Source organism: Cryptotermes secundus, unplaced genomic scaffold (genome assembly GCF_002891405.2).
Source record: "Cryptotermes secundus unplaced genomic scaffold, Csec_1.0 scaffold344, whole genome shotgun sequence".
Classification (NCBI taxonomy): Eukaryota; Metazoa; Arthropoda; class Insecta; order Blattodea; family Kalotermitidae; genus Cryptotermes; species Cryptotermes secundus.
The window spans coordinates 1,141,431-1,154,418 of record NW_019742446.1 but is presented as its reverse complement, the minus strand read 5'-3'; the positions used below and the strand labels follow the sequence as shown (position 1 = coordinate 1,154,418).

The 12,988-nt window shown below is 41.5% G+C and overlaps 1 protein-coding gene across 3 annotated transcripts in view; it reads right to left on the bottom strand.

The window, feature by feature from the left end:
• The window catches only part of LOC111873177 (gamma-aminobutyric acid type B receptor subunit 2), a 691,722-nt gene extending 680,555 nt beyond the window's left edge, over positions 1–11,167 (bottom strand). For all 3 annotated transcript variants that reach the window (XM_023867674.2, XM_033754991.1, XM_033754992.1), the window contains exon 1: positions 10,901–11,167. The gene's annotated coding sequence lies outside the window, so the exon portion shown is untranslated. The remainder of the gene's footprint in view (positions 1–10,900) is intronic.
• Between the last annotated feature and the right edge of the window lie 1,821 nt (positions 11,168–12,988).

Sequence of the window (12,988 nt, the reverse complement as noted above, 5' to 3'; positions counted from 1 at the left end):
CGTTTTACCGCCGGCTGCGAGGTGGATACGAATTTCTCCGATGAGTCAACATGCCTGTTGGCTGATAACTTTCGGAACGAAGTAGTTGCCAATCCATAGTTCATAGGAGATGTTGAAAATGCTGTCATTCTACACGTAGACATTTCCCTCACCGGCTGAAAATGCCTGATTTATCCTTCGAAGCCGTTCTTCAGGAATATTTACAATTTCCTTGAATGTTTTTTAGTTCTTCCGTTCGGGCGTTACTGTCGTTTCAGATTTCAGTTGTTGTTATTGTTGTTGTTGTCGTCGTCGGCAGTAATCAGAGCGTTAAAATGCTAATACCGTCGCTGCTTTTTCTTAGGATGTAAAGTTGATATTTAGTGTAGATCGCCATTATAGAAATTATATGGCTCGCTAATGCCGTAAAAATGGGTGCAAGCAGCGGAAATTATGCTTATACAATATTTAATATATTCACTGCCATTGCGTAGTTGTTGAACATTCTCATGGAGATAGAAAATCCCACAAGTTAGAACTGAACGCACAGGAGGCTCTGGGGTCCTTTAAATCAGGCAACATGAGATCCCTTTCAGAAGGTAGTAGTTTCCTAGGAACATCCGAAGTGGATGCGGTTCGCAAATTGCGAAAAAAGTTCCGGTTATTATCGTAGAACATCACATCCGTCCCTTGAGACTAGCAGAAAAACTAGAAACCCAAGTTACTTCTGTTACATACAAACCTAAAGGAAAGGCGCACTGGAAGTGTAAGAAATCCTGCGAAAGCAGGAATGTAACAGAGCAAAGTCGAGAATTTAGCATAAATAAAATAACATAAAATACTTTTCCAGCCTTAGGGTGGCCGCACACCAACTGCGTCAAGACAAGCATCAAGACATGAGACAAAAGACGCGGTCTTGCTTCATTCGTGATTGGTCAGCATGAAGTGACGTCAGCATCATGATTCAGAACGGTGTGCGGATGTTTTCATAATCTCATTCGTTTCAACTTTGCTCCTTTCTTTGCGTCATGTCGCAGACATCGTGCCTTGACTGTTACAAGTCTTGACGTATGCCGGTGTGCGGCCTACCTTAGTCTCATACGAAATTCCTATAATAGCATTTTATCGTGTGCATATAATAGAGGCAATATAATTTTAGAGGGATATTCCATTTTCATTCTAGCATATATTATATTTTTATACAAAATTCAGCTGCTTAACATGAACTGAAAATCTATCTTACATCAAGTGTCTATACCCACAGATGCACAGATCCCTCTAAATGTCCGCCCATTTCAGGCTTTCTTCTGTGTATTAAATCTGTGTGTCTAAATCACATAAAAACGAAAATCATGGTCTAATGGTTGCCATGAAATCTTTATCCATATGTCCCCTTTTCAAAGCCCACCCGTGAAATAAAAAATGAGGAGCGAAAATCTGTGGATTTCCTTAATTTCTCTATGAAAAAACTCCCACTTCCTTCACAACTTACTAATTTCCATTTAAAGCTATATAATCCCCTAACCTGGTAGTGCTTCCTTAAAGAAAGCGAGAAATCAAATTCTTTCCTCAGAAGCACAAGTCCTGAAAATATAACAAGGCAATATGTTCACCAGGCCGGTCACGGTAGCCGAGCGGTCTAAGGCATGTACTGTGTTCGTTCGCTTGGAAACCGGGATCGTGGGTTCGAATCCCACTCAGGGCATGCATGTTTAGTTTGTGTACATGCGTTTTTCTGTGTTTGTGTACAGGTAGAGGCCTTGCGACGAGCTGATCACCCGCCACAGGAGTCCTACCGAATGTGTAAGATCAAGAAAAACCGAAGTGAACGGAGAAGTTCATGAAGGTAGGCCTAGGCCCACTGGGGCTGTAGTGCCAAGGGGGGAAAAAAATATGTTCACCAGCCGTGGTATTTCTAAGATACAAAATTAATGAGCAAAAAGTTTGTCATTAAAATTCTCGCCGGAATGTTAATATATAGAAAAATGTAGGGTAATTTTTAACCGAGAACTTCGTGCAAAAAAAAAAAAAAAGCAATTACACGCAAGCCCTATGTGATCATATGCTATTGACCTCAGTCCCTGAAAGTTCGTAGGAGATCATCCATAATCTTTACAGGTTTATCAAATTTGCAGCATCCTTTTTTTTTGTATCGGGGGAGGGGATATTTTAAGAAGCTTTCAGTATTTAGACTACATGGTAGGATGATTGATGAGATAAGGAATTGAAAGGGATTTGGAAGGAAGCGCTACATACTAATACGGATATGTATACGCCAGGCGACTAATAACGCCACTATTATTTATTGCAAGGTAAATCTGTAGTCGGTTACGGTAGCCGAGCGATCTAAGGCATGCAATGTCTTCGCTTGCTCGGAAGCCGGGATCGTTGGTTCGATTCTCACTCAGGGTATGGATGTTTGGTGTGCGTTTTTCTGTGTTTGTGTACAGGTAGAGGCCTTGCGACGAGCTGATCACCCGCCCAAGGAGTCCTACTAAATGTCTAAGATCTAGTAAACCAAAGTGAAATGAAGAGTTTCAGGGAAGTAGGTCATGGCCCATATTGGGGCTGTAGCGCCAAAGAAAAAAAAATGTAAATTTGTCCCTGTCCTCAACTAATTAAGCACTACGCTATGAAGGAGTATGGGGGAGTGGATGTATAGAGCCATGTTTTCTTGTCTTCAGCACTGGTTGGAGGTCAATGGTCAGCTTCACACCCCAGCCTCTTTATCCCCTGGGAAAGAGCCCTCGGTACACATTGGATAGGAGGCTGGGTGGGCCCCAGAACCGGTCTGGATGACATGGAGAAGAGAAAATTTTTTCCCCTACCGGGACTCCGAACTCCTGACTCCATGGTCGTCTAGCCCGTAGCCAGTCTTGTCGTGGACAGATCGTGGGTGTTTAGTTGGTGTGAATACTGTACCATGTCCGCGAACTATCGGTGTCACCTTGAAACAATCGAGGTCTGTCTCGAGTATGCAAGAGCTCAAAGTGTTATTGCATGTCAGCTACTTCCACTTCGGGACGCCTAACATTCGCTCGGTCACAAGATAAGACTCGTGTTACAAAAATCGGGTGATATTATTAAAAATTTTACTTGACTGGATGCCTTGTTTATTGTTCTTAGGAGGGTATTAAGAGGCTCGTCTATTTGAGAACACTACAGTTCGTGTAATGCAGCCACTGCCGATTGAGATAACGCCACCCGTTTTACTTGGAGTTTTATACAGCTATAAGTGAAAGCTATATTTCCATTAGCGAGATTAATTTCTTTAGCACAGCCTAATCTGTCTTACATGTTGATGTCTACATGTTACATTCCTTTCCATCACATACCTCGCAATCTTCCATCATTCACTCACTCGTGGAGCTGAGCCCTTCTTGAGGAGCCGCCAATTGTTCAGCTACTCAAGAAATTTCCAGCATTTTATGGAACCCGAAGGTTCATTACCGTATTCACAAAAGCCCTCCACTGGTTCCTATCCTGAGCCAGATCGATCCAGTCCACACCATCCCACTCTGTCTCTCTAAGATCCATTTTAATATCTTCCACCAACATAAGTCTTGGTCTTCCTAGTGGTCTTTTTCCTTCTGGCTTTCCTACCTACATCCTATATGCTTTCCTCTTCTCTCCATTCGTGCTACATGCCCTGCCCATCTCATCCTCCTTGACTTCATCAATCTAATCATACTTGGTGAAAAGTACAAGTTATGAAGCTCCTCCTCATTATGTAGTTCCATCCAATCTCCCGTAACTTCATCTCTCTTCGATCCAAATATTATTCTCAACGCCTTCAGTCTCTATTCCTCCCTTAATGTCAGAGGCTAAGTTTCATACCCATACAGAACCACGGGCAAATTATGATATATATATATATATGATGATGATGATGATGATGATATATTTTTATATTCTAATTTTTACGTTTTCAGACAGCAGACGGGAAGACAAAAGGTTCTCGACTGAATGGTAGCATACATTAACCGATTTAAATCTCTCCTTAATTCCCTCATGAATTGTCTTCTGTATTTTTATTTTAGAATTTTGTTCTGAAAATCTAATAGAATTCTTTTGAGATCATGATGAAAGCATTGTAAGGTGTCAGGGTATTATGATGAACAGAAGCTTTAAATCTCGGCATGTCTGCTCTGAATTCTGGGAATCCCCTTACAGTTGCATCCAAGTTTTGTGGTATTCTTCGCATGCAGGACATTTCGTGACTGCGTTAGTCGAGAAGGGTCTCACCTGTAGAAGTTTGGACGAAATTCAGTATTGCCTGCAGATGCTGAAAAACAACTCCGTCACAGAATCGTCCGTTTAAAAGTTGGTTTTTGTAAGTAAGTAAGTAAATGTATCCCTGTAACGGGCCGTGGGGGCCCATGGGGTTGTGAGATGTTGAGGCGCCCACATTTTCTAGACAATTGCCTCACGGATAGAGGTAAGGTTGTCAGTCCTAAGCGCCGGCCGCCCTTTACCCCCCAAGAACATTCAAAGAATATTTCTGGTACTCATTTCTGTCAGAGGCTGAGTCGACTCCAGGGCCATAGTGCGGCTGGAAGAGTTAGGTAAATTGAAAAAATCCAATGACTTCATCGGGATTTGACCCCGCGACCTTCCGGCTTGTAGCATAGTGCCTCAACGAACTACGCTACTGCGTGGTGGGTGGCCTTACTCCTAGTAGTAACTTCAGTTCTCAGTAAGTATGGAGTAAAACTAAAATGAAGATCCTCTGAAAATGTCACACACTTCAAATATTCGGGAACGACAATAATAAATCAAAATTTGATTGTTTTTTCGTATGTTGTCTTAAATTGTAAAAATTAGAATCTGCAGAACTATAATTATTTCTTTGTTTCTGTATGGATGTGACATTAAGGGAGGAACCTAGATTAGGGTTGTTTTGGGACAGAGTGTTGAGGCGAATATTGGGACCGTGGAAGGATGGCGTGGTAGCAGGTTCAAGAGAACTGCATAGTGAGGAGCTTCATAATTTGACCTTTTCGCCAATTATAATTACAACGTTGAGTCAAGGTGATGAGATTGACAGGAAATGTAGCATATATGGGGAAGAAGAGGACTGCATGTAGGATTCTGATGAGAAATCACAGAAAGAAAGAGACCACTAGGAAGGCCAAGACGCATGTGTGTGAATATTATTGAAATGGAACTTGGAGAGAGAGATAGAGAGTATGAAGTGGCAAGGACTGGATTGATCTGGCTCAGGATAGGGACCAGTGGTGGGCTGTTGTGAAAAAAACAATTAACTGTACGGTTCCATAAAATGTTGAGATATTCTGGAGCAGCTTTAAATTGGCGATTCTCAAGTAGGACGTAACTCCATGGATTCAGTTATTTTTCATACCACTAACACTGTTTAAATCAGCTAACTATTAATGACAGAATTATATAAGAATCCCTTTGGAAAATCCCTTCTCTAAAACAGGTAGAATAAAACTGCATATATTTGGTTGATTGATATTTGATTGTCTTCAAAACTGGGAGCATATCTAGTAAATTCTTTATAGTAAAACAGGCTATGAGAAATGAGAATAATATTATGTCNTCCGGGGTTCTGTCAGGAAGATATAAATAAAAGAAACATATTAATGCCAATGTAACTGAAAAAGACATGAATCGCTACTGACTTCTTGGTGGGAAAGACAACACCAGGCATTTGAGTTTTTTTCCCTTTCCTCTGCATGGAATCTGAGACGAAATAATTGGTGGAACGTAATGCATGATAACGTCTTAATTTTTAAAGGTTTAACGCCCTGTGTTATTTTTTTTTTAATTTCACTGGTAGGTTGGTGACGCTTCCCACAAAGTCACTCCTGACGTGCACATGATGCACTACGTGTTCATAAATTATGATTTCAATACTGATTAATGGAAATATGATTTCAAAATGACAGAAATTGTAGCCGTTCATCATAATTTGGTGGACTATTTTGTATTAATTAAATCTATATTAAGTTAATATCACGTAAATACAAAGAGATCCGGCAGATAGTCAACTCTTACACGCAGAAGGGACATAGTTCAAGTTTTGCTATGTGGACAGGAAGCAACATCTGGTACTTTCCTGCAATTCTGGCAGTTTCAGCAAAGTCGGAAAGTCTTTGAGAATTTGAGAGCTGACAGTTTGGAACAGCTATAATTTAGAAGTGGGAGGGCCGGAGCCTCATCCCCTGATCGTAATGCATCAAGTTGCTGTCAACCTTAGCGTCAGGTCAGCAACTGCCACAGTCACATAGCAAAGCAACATGATTGGAAATTCACAAATTTTGGGGAACTCCTAGTTTGAAAACTTAACCAATGACAAAAGTGGAGGAGTGGATTTCTCTTGGAGTCTGTGGTTCGTGGATCACAGGATTCAGAGAGAGTGCATTCCAACTCAAGGAGTCTTCATTCAACATTCGGCCAAGTCAGACACAAAATACAACTACGTCCCTTCCGTAAAAGTATTATAAGTTAAAATCAAAATAAGTGTTACTAATAGATTACGTTGTATTCAGTGAGCTGGGGTGAATTAAACAATTACTAAGTGCAAAATCCTGAAGTGGTGTATGTGACTGTAGCGTAAGAATCTTCCTGCCCTGCCTGAGCCAGGCCCGTATATGACCCTGGATAAGAACTCATCTCTACTCATTACAGAGCAGAACCCAGATACTCCCGTTTTCCCTACTTGCGAGACACCTAATGGTAGTACAGGAAACGAACTCCCGCCTACCAGCACCAGCAACCACAATTCTCCTCCCTTCGCAACTAACTTCTTGCCATCCACGAGAAGAGGGAGGAGGGCAGTAACTCCAGTGGAGGCGTCCAGACACGAGGCACAGGTGAGCCGCAGCACCGGAAGGAAGGGATACCGGTAAAAGAACTAATAAGTGACGAAAAGTCGGGCGAAAAGCAGTCACAAGTGGACGCGAACGTAGAGGGCAACACAGAACAACAGAAGTGAGCGGTGATAAAATTCCACAAATACTTGTAATTGCAGTAAAACCGAGTATACGTGTAGTGAAGAAAATCTCATTCATGGAGCTGAGCCCTTCTTGAAAAGCCGCAAATTGTGCAGCTACTCAAGAAATTCTCAGCATTTTATGAAAACTGAAGGTTCATTACCGTGTTCACAAGAGCCCTATCCTGAGCCAGATAAACCTAATCTATCGCATCCTATCTCTCTAAGATCCATTTTAATATTGTCCAAGTCTACCTTCGCCTTGGTCTTCCCAGTTGGCTCTTTCCTTCTGGCTTTCCCACCAATATCCTATATACACTCCTCTTCTTCCTATTCGCGCTTCATGCCCTGCCCATCTCATCCTCACTGACTTCATCGGTCTAATTATACTTGGATAAGAGTACAAGTTATGAAGCTCGTCATTATGCAGTTTTCTCCAAACTCCTGCCACTTCATCTCTCTTCGGTCCAAATATTCTCCTCAACACACTTGGCCTAAACACCCTTAATCTATGTTCCTCCCTTAATGTCAGAGACGGGAAGACAAAATGTTCTGGACTGAATGGTAGTAAGCATTACCCGAATTCCATCTCCTCTTAATTTCCTCATGACTCAGGTCTTGATTTGCTATAGTCGTTCCCAAAATATCTGAACTGTGCCACATTTTCAGAACATCTGTTTGCTCTCATTATGTTATAATTCCGCTCTGTATTCTGGTGACGAGGCAGCAACAGCAGGTGGCAGCCACCTGCTCACGCTGGCTCCTCGTTCGTGGATTTTTCTACCCTGAAGGTGTAGGCGATACGTTCCTCCGAAACGTCGGTTCACACAATATCTACACGACCCCACATTCCACAATACAGAATTCTCCATAGTCACCGCCATGAAAACCTCAAAGATCTTTCTTCCAATATTGACGATGAAATCTAACGAATGGAACAATTTCTGTTCTGCTTACAGCACAATATTCTAATCACCGAACCACAAAATACAATATTTTAATCACCGAACCACAAACTACAATCTGATAGATAACGAAAGTATTCGTGGAGCTGGATATATACTGAATATCTTTCGTTGTTCTCAGAACGCCCAAAGAAATTTTTTTCTCAGTACTATAAAAAACCATAAATACTGTCACCACATGCTTCAAGAAAGTACTGTTATGAATTTTTTTAAAGGAAGCACATGACAGCAATTTTTATCCTTTTTGCTTCTCTTTTTTAAAAATCAACTTCTTACAGAAAACTAGTAAATACTAAGAGAAATTTAAAAGTTGTATCCCATTTCCATCTAGGAATATTGTATGTGGACTTATAGTCCTACATGTCTGTTCAACACCCTTCTGACATGTTTTGAGCAATGGAACTGAGTCGTGTAACTTTTCCCCTATAGCTTCGTAAACTAATATCTGATTCGTTGAACTAAAATCTTATTTTGCTGCTTATTGTATCTGTTTCCTAGCTGCACACCGATTTTACCTCCCAAATTAAACAATTTTACAAAATTTATTCACTGCAACGCTGGCTCCTAACCTTCGACTCCCTGTCGACAAAATGATTTACAACATGAGTGTCTGTTTAATTAGTGGGATCAGGTGTTTCCAGTTTCAAGTAGAAACCTTGTCAAACTTGTAGTTGTAATATTCACATCAATCTCTGTTAGCATAATTACCTCCACTATGATGAACAACTGGATGCTACTGATTGCGCAAACCTAATATTTCACGGACCTCCGAATCATTTTTTTAAATATCCGCGATATTTTAAGTGCAAGTGAAGTATAATAAGGGTACATTGTATGCCCAGTATTCTTCCCAACTCATATTTCGATTTAATTCTCTATCATAGGTCAAGTGTGTGGCGCTGAGTGTAAAGCATAAACAAACAAACTCCGTGGCACGCTGCCTGCAAGCGAACAATACCGACAGAGCGCCCGCCGCTTGTCGACGAAGTTAGTGCCAACTCTTTGCGGATAGAGGGTGTCAATTGGTCAGCGCAACGGTTCCCCACGGCCGTTGATCTCGGTTTTCTAGGCCGAAGCAGCTATTTCTTTGAAATAGCTCCTCAGTTATCCTCGCGAGGCTGAGTGGACCCCGTTCCAGACCCACTACTTCTCAGAAAATCTGGTAGGGCCAAGAATCGAGCCCGGACCTCTGGATTTGTAGGCAGGAACTCTGACCACTAGACCACATAGGCGGTCGAGTGTAGAGCATGGCTGGTTTCATTCAGATGGTATAAGCCCAATATCCTGTTGTCCTTTTCGTTTATTTTAGTTTGCAAAACTTGTTTATTGTTGACGTGGTTATTACAGACATAAAATATGTTTTCATCATTAGCCCTGTATTTCCATTATGACGTCTTCAATTCAGACGTAAAACTCTATAATTGTAGCTCCAACTATGATATTTACATAAATACTTGTCCCTTCTAATACGGTTATTTCTGAGTAAAACTTGCTTACACCTGTTATTCACTGAGCAGATTCAACAGTTCGAAACGCACTGAACTTAAACTCAACATTTATGAGTATAGTAATCAATTAAAAGCGCATCTACTATTCAGAATCTAACATCTGCCACATAGGTGGAGGAGATATAAAAATTTGCGGGGCCCCAGGACCCAATTCGTGCTATATGCCCTGTCCATCTCATCCTACTTGACTTGATCATTCTAATTATACTTGGAGAAGAGTACGAGTTATGAAGCTCCTCATTATGCCGTTGTGTGCTAGAAGCTTTATTAGTTACTAAGACCTTCATACAGTGTTCTTGTTACACTAAAAATCTTAGGGGTCCTTCAACCCTCTCATGCTAGAAAATTGCATACCCGCCTAGAGTGGGGCCCTAGGCCGTGGCCTACTTCCCCTGTGCCATTAACCGCTTCTGGGTGTAGTACTTGACGAGAATTGCAAGTGTATCATTTGGAGCATAAGCTGGAATTAAAGGACAATTCCACAATTTGGAGGTTGTGACATAATTTAATTCTCCATTGAATGTGGCTGGCAAAGAACAGAAATCTATAACGACGGATTACAAACACAGAGAAATACTGATACAAAACCGACAGCTATAAAACAGCGAAGTTCACTAACGCGGTGTACTTCTTGAATTGAGAGCATAGCCTGTGCGTGAAGAAGCTTCTAATACATCGAAATCTTTCCAGCCAAAATAATTTTCACATCATTCTTCTAGATGTCGTTATACGACAGCACTGAATTACAGATGATACTCGACTAAATTGGCCGGTCACCAATATAACTTTCCATAAAAGCGTAATGGTATCTGCAGGGCAAATTTTACCCATTTGACTATCGTCCAGACAGGTCGGTGAGTATTCACAAAGTTTGTATGACAAATACCGTGCGGAATGAGATGTTGCAGGAAGAAGAATCAAGCAAGTGAAACTAATAAAATATCCTAAATCTGGTATGGTAAATATATTTAATCATGCTGTGTATTAGGAAAAAACTTGTTCAAGCCCAAGGTCTGCGGTTAAAATCACAGGCTCAGCATTTGAATATGTGTTCTTTCCATCAGTTGACCCTACAAATTACGGTATCTGGATTTCTTCGGCATACAAAATTAATCAGGACTATTCACGTTTATATATCAAATGACAAAAGATTGTATGTGGAAATCTATGAGTCATTAAACATCATAAACAAGTATGCAATCCACCATATTTGTAAAGTGAACGTCGTATGTTTTAACAATGCCTGATCTATAAGATACAAGAACAAGACAGGGCACTGTCTTGAGGACAAATATACATAACTACAATGAATCAGAATACATTGACGTGTTACAGAAAAGCGTACATTCTGATAGGATGATCGTTCTCTTAATTAAAACCAATAAGAAATGGGCCACCAGCACATGTTAAGACTCCCTGACGTAATAAAACAATACATGAAACATGACACTAAAACTAAGAAAGACAAAATGCAGATCTGCAGTACCAACCTTTATCATTTTCCTGTCACTGTCATAAGATCCCCACGGTACGTGAGTATTTTCCCTCCAAGAAGGCATCCCAATTTCACCGTCTCAGAATTACCGACTACGGAGACATCAAACTTATAGAGAAATTCTAAACCCAGCATTTCTTAGGAATCTTCACACAACATTACAAGATGCATACACTTAAAACTGATTAAGAAAAACTTAACACAATATTTCTATCGAAATAGCGGATTGAATACCTTTCTCCAATTACTAACCGCGGGTGACACGAGCTTACGTTCGGCTGCTAAGACACTGAGGGAGGATTCCAGTCCCGGCCAAAAACGGGGTGCAGAGGGGGGAAGGGACGGATGCGTGCGCAGCAGTCAATTACTCGCCAAATGTACTACCCATGTGCTATGGCATCAGTCCCGAGACGAACCGCTTCTAACCTCCAAGCAATCGATAACATCCGAGCGAAACATTCACACGTCTGGCCTGAGCCTGGTTTACGCTTAGGCAGGTTACAATCAATAACATCCAAGTGAAACCTTCACATGTCGGGCTTTGAAACTGGTTTACGCTAAGACGTGATAAAACCAACATCCGCGCGAAATATGTACGTGTCAGGATGTGAGCCTGCTTTACGCTTAGACAGGCTACAATCAACAACATCTGAGCGATACACACATACCTCGGGTTTAAGCATAGTTTACTGTTACACAAATTGCAATCAGTAGCATCCGAGCGACATATTCACATGTCGGGCTCCTTACAGAGTAGGATGAATATCAGTACGACAGAAACACGGGAGCCACATGACAGGTTCGCGACTCATAATAAGTGCAGTCAACAGTGCTGCTCTGAAACGTTCATACCAGGTGTTTCAAAAGTAAGTGTAGAATAATAATGTTCCAGCTAAGCGAAAGGGCCTCATTCACGTTCAGTGGAACAGAGAGATTTTCCACGTGTCTGTCTTTGTATTTTGTTATCAATGATTGGGACTTCCGGACCGCCCTTGTGGGCTATTGGTCAGAGTTCCTGGCCACAGGTCCAGAGGTCCAGGTTCGATTCCCGGCGTTACCAGATTTTCTGAGAAGTAGTGGGTCTGGAATGGGGTCCACTCAGCCTCGTGAGGATAATTGAGGAACTATTTCCTTTAAGGTATCTCTGTAACAGGCCGTGTAGGCCAATAATGTTGTGAGACATCGAGACTCCCACATTTTTTCTAGATAATCTGCTAACAGATGTCAGTAGGGTTCTTAGCCTTACGCGCCGGCCGGCCTGGATCCCCAGGAAGATTCCTGATACTCATTTATGTTAGAGACTCAGTCGAACCCAGGGCGATAGTACGGCTGGCTGCATTAAATAAATTGAAAAAATCGCCCATTTGGACTCGTACCCGTGACCTTCCGATTTGTAGCATAGTGCCTCAACCAACTATGCTACTGCGTGCTCTCCTTAGTTGTGTGTGTCTATGTATGACCCGCTATCAACCTTTGAATGCCTAAGCCAATCTATAAAATCTTTGTATGTATACTTGTATGTTTGCATCTGAGTTCATCTCAACGGTATATATAATAAATCCTTCCAATCAGTCTGTGTGTCTGTATGTGTATCCCTTTGTCATTGCTGGGCAATGTCTCTGTAAACATGTTCCCGCTGCAATGAATACACGCAACAACAGAATAATTGTCAAACGCCCCGATTTCAACACGTTCAGTGTCGTATGAAAGGAGAGTCTTTGGGCCTGTCTGTGTATGTACTGCTGCATCGGTGGTCTGAAGGCTTCCAGAGCCTGAAGAGAGTAAAGTATGGACATGAGTTCCGAGGGACTCGGAACCAGGAACAACCTCGTTGGAAAGAGCCAGCAACAATTTGCTAGACTGGTCCGTGTATCGCTCCATTTTTGCTAGAAAACGGCTCGGTAAACACGTCCCCGCGAAAACGAAGAATTGTTGCAGGCATCGTTTTCTTTGTTGTCCGTGCCCTATCAAAGGAAAGTATGCAATTACCAGGACTTCTTATTCATCTAAAGTTAACGTATCTTCTGTAGACATTAATTTAACTCACATGCAAATTACTTATTAATAATCCACCGACCTAGTA